Source organism: Drosophila obscura, unplaced genomic scaffold (genome assembly GCF_018151105.1).
Source record: "Drosophila obscura isolate BZ-5 IFL unplaced genomic scaffold, ASM1815110v1 contig_4, whole genome shotgun sequence".
Lineage (NCBI taxonomy): Eukaryota > Metazoa > Arthropoda > Insecta > Diptera > Drosophilidae > Drosophila > Drosophila obscura.
In genome coordinates, this window is record NW_024542828.1 from 8,643,606 (window position 1) to 8,647,632 (window position 4,027).

The 4,027-nt window shown below is 43.2% G+C and overlaps 1 long non-coding RNA gene across 2 annotated transcripts; it reads right to left on the reverse strand.

The window, feature by feature from the left end:
* Positions 1 to 1,405, reverse strand: LOC111066179. Of its 2 annotated transcripts, none has more exons than XR_002607047.2 (2): positions 636 to 1,405; positions 1 to 551 (listed from the first exon to the last, which is right to left on the reverse strand). It is a non-coding gene; the product is annotated as an uncharacterized LOC111066179 (long non-coding RNA). The 2 variants fall into 2 exon arrangements; XR_002607046.2 differs by having other exon boundaries at positions 1 to 554.
* Between the last annotated feature and the right edge of the window lie 2,622 nt (positions 1,406 to 4,027).

The following is a 4,027-nucleotide window of genomic DNA, read 5'->3' on the forward strand; positions in this document are numbered from 1 at the left end:
TCTAGCACAATAGAATATATTTTTTTTGGATCGATTGCAATATCAAGAAAACTTTTATGTCGACTTAAACTCAGATAGTAATTTCTTAGCTTCGCTTTCTGCTGATAGAGTTTCCCCCGATCCAACTTCCCATTCGCATCTTAGCCCATCATCACTTTCGAAATCAATGGGCTCCAAGTGCTTTCGTCTGAGCTTTACTCCAGTTCTTGGGTTTTTTTCTACCTTTCGCGTATCATTAAATGCTTTATAGAGCACACACGAGGGATCCGGCGGGTGGCACACATATATGTACGTAGGGTTCCGTTTTATATTGGCAGGGTCACTGCTCAGACAACTGGACAATCCGGCCAGAAGGCAGAAAAACATACCCATAAATGTGTTCATATCGTCTCAGTTGTCCATGGATAAGTTGTGAACTCTTTTCATGATATATCATTGGTAACGCCCCCATGCAGAGCGAATTGCATCATTTCTAGATACGCTGGATTATATTCCGCTGCTGTTTTAATGATTGTTCCCTCTGCCGTTGGAGTATTTTTAAGGATGCTCTGCTACTAAATAAAACCATAGAAAATCAATCATTTGTTGCTGAAACATGGCCTGTCTTCATGTAACAGAATTGTGTTTCCTCCCACCAAAATCAAAACATCAAATTTATGGCTTTAGTTGAAAAATTTTTGCTTTGATCAATTTATTGCCCGGCACGTTTCCACGCTAACTAACTCAAGCAATATAAGGGGGGCACACGTGTCCCGTTTGCTCGGGCAGAACCAAATCCAATTGAGACCGAAAACTGACCGCTTCTACCGCAACTAAAACAAAAGCGCCTGCCTACCTGGACGGAACAGCAGGTGGATGATGGAGCTCTAGTTGGAGGATGGTGGATGGAGTATTGGAACCACACTGTGTTTTCTTTATGGAGCCACGTGCACGTGCTTCTGGCAGACAGTTGCCGCCGGTCAGATATCCTCAGTTTGCGCTGGAGAGGAAATTCATGGCCACTTAAATGCTGTAAAATAGACCAAACTGCCGGCACTAAAAAGCAAAAGTTGCTCGCTCTCTACAAGAACTTTAGTTTAGCTTTCAGACCCACACACACACACACACACACACACACATACACCTTGGCCACTTTTATGGCTCATCATTTTTTTTTTGCCTCCATCTTGTGCTTCTCTTTTGCTCCGCAGTTTGGGGCAGTTATAAAAAGTTAAAGTTAAACTTTTTCTAGCCGAACGGGTAGCAAGCGGTAAATCAGTTTTTATTGTGCATAAATTAAAAATGTTCAATTAAAAACAGTAGAAAGTAGAAGCCGTAGCCTCTGTGTGTTTTTTTCTCAGGCGCAAGCTCCGGGGCAGGTGGCCCCAGGCTCGGTTTCAGCTTAATTGTCCTCTTCGACTTTGTGTGCCTGGGAAAATAACACATGCAAGCAGAGGAAAGTTTGGCACAAATATCGAATATCGAATGATTATGCAAACAACACCGAGGGGGGTGAAATCGTGTGGAAAGCGAAACTGAGAGCATATGCGGCACATGTGGCTGGCGTATGCGCAATATTCGATGCAGACACAAATGTTCAAGCAATTATTTACACATTTGTTGCACATTAATGCATAATTATTGTCAATAATTAACACAACAAGACAACAATGAATTCTGCAGCACATTACAATTATTTTTTTTTCTGTGCTGTGTGTTCTCTATTTATCGAGTACATTTGCATAATCAGCGGCAAACACATAATATTTTTTCATGATATCCATTATTAATACAGGCCAAAGAGCCCTGTTCTGGCATCCGCCTTTTGTTTGAATGCGTTCATTAAATGTTTTAAGCTTAAAAATTAATGCCATTTGCTTGATTAACAAAAGGACAGTTCTGTGTGTGTGTGTGTGTGTGTGTGTGTGTAGGTGCGCGCATTATTAATAATATTTTTAATGTCACGCAAATGAGATTTTGTAGAATAGCCACCAGCACGCCCGGATATATTTACAAAAGTATGTGTAAATGGCCTCCAACAAGCGAATTATCTGAGTGGAAAAATCGTTAATATCCCAGTTATTTTAATCACCCATAAACCTACTTACAAATAGCGACACATGAACTATTAACTATAGAAAAAATCCCTTTTATTCTCTGTAATTAGAAAAAATTCTATAAGCCTCTTATTTTCCACTTCAGAATTTCAACTTTTTTCTCGACATTTTCGAGCCGAAACTAACAAACTATTTACTTCAAGCTGAATGTCTGTCAAGCAGTCAAATGCAAGCCCCAGAGGCAATGAAAATCAATTTTCTATTCAGCGTGCCACGAAAAAAGGAAAATCTGAAAAGAAAAATACCCAGAGACACATGCCGAGGCGCACACGGAATGATGCCAGCCATCTACATCTGCATCTGCATCTGAATCCGCCGCTGAATCTGAATCGTGAATCGGAATCAGAATCAGATGGAATCAAGGAGCAGGAATCAGCAAGTCGAAGGAATGCCGAGCAATGCAAATAGCTCTAAATGCATTTGACGATGCTGTGATTTGATTTCGATATCCCGGTCGTCTCCCTCTGTCTGTGTGGGCCTGTCTCTCGTATATGTGTGTGTGTGTGTGCGTGTTGACTTTCAATTTCTGTTCGCGAGCGCAACTTTTTCCCTAACTTTGATTACACTATGCTGCCAGGGACCCCCTTTTTGCTCGGTCATTAAGCAGAAAAAGAAGTATCAAATTGCTCTACAAATAAATGGCTGTAGAAAAATAAATATAAATTGAAAAGGGGGAACAAATATTTAAACAATTTCCTTAAATTTAATTATTTTGCTGCACAGTGTTGGCAATTCCAATGCAACGACTTTTTGACTTTTGCAAAAATTGCATTCGAAAGTTGGTAAACTGCTTCTTGCATGCTTCCGTTTAATCATTTTCCCGCCTTACCCGATGCCCGTTTGCCGTGCTTTTGTTGTTAGCTGATTGCTGCGTGCGATAGTAGGGCGGGGTAGTGGGGCGCCTACACGCTCACTTAGCTGATTGCAGTAGCTATCAAAAATTTGCCGGAGACAACGTGTCGTATGCGTGATATTATGTTGGGTCGTGCTCATTCGGACTTGTCTCGAGTGGCAGGGCCATGTGGCCTGCCCTCGCACATCTTCACTCATATTGTCTGTCGCTGCCGGGAAGAGCCTGGCGGAAGGAAGCCAGTCGGAAGGGAGCCTAGAAAAAACTTTGTTAATTTTGAGCAGCTCACGCAATAAAGCAAACGCAGGCAGCGCATCACGTGCGCATTTAAGTTGCAAGTTACAGCGGCAACGTGCCGCATCCAACATGGATACATGGATACACAAACACAGCCAAAGACTCAGCTGGCACAGACACACAAACACACAAACACACACACACGAGTAGTTAGCTCATGTCAGTGTAAATTTTACACGAAGCACACAGAAACCTGATGCCGCATACAAAACTCGCCGAGAAGAGATCCCCCCAGCTTACCCTCGAATTTTCACCTTTTTGCGGTTTATTTTCACGCGCGTGTGCAATAAAAAGATACTCGTATACCTAGGCGGGAATAACGGAAGTCGAGGCAAGTTTTTGGCATCTACAACGGCATAACGGAAAGGGGTCGGCTCACGGGGAGGCAGAGGCACAGGCAGAGGCAGGGCTACCAACCATCGCTGACTGCGCTGCATAATCAGGCAAAGGCGCCGTCGACAACGACAACATTTATCAAATGAAATGCACGTGCCAAGCGCTTGCCTGCCCCACCGTTGCCCCCGACTGGTTGCCGCTTCCGTGTGCCGCTCCTGGCTGTCGGGATAAGGTTCTGGGGCACCGTTCCCATATCTCTTGGGCATAACTTGTACGCGAGGGTTGATTTGGTGGGTTTTAGAGACCATGGAAACTGAAAATGAATATAATGCAAACTGCCCAAGCAACCCTCCATGCTGAAGAGTATCTATCTATCTTTACATAAAGAGTTTATAACTTTCGCATTCGAGTATGGGAGCTAAGTCAGCTGCCAGTTGCAGTTGCAGTG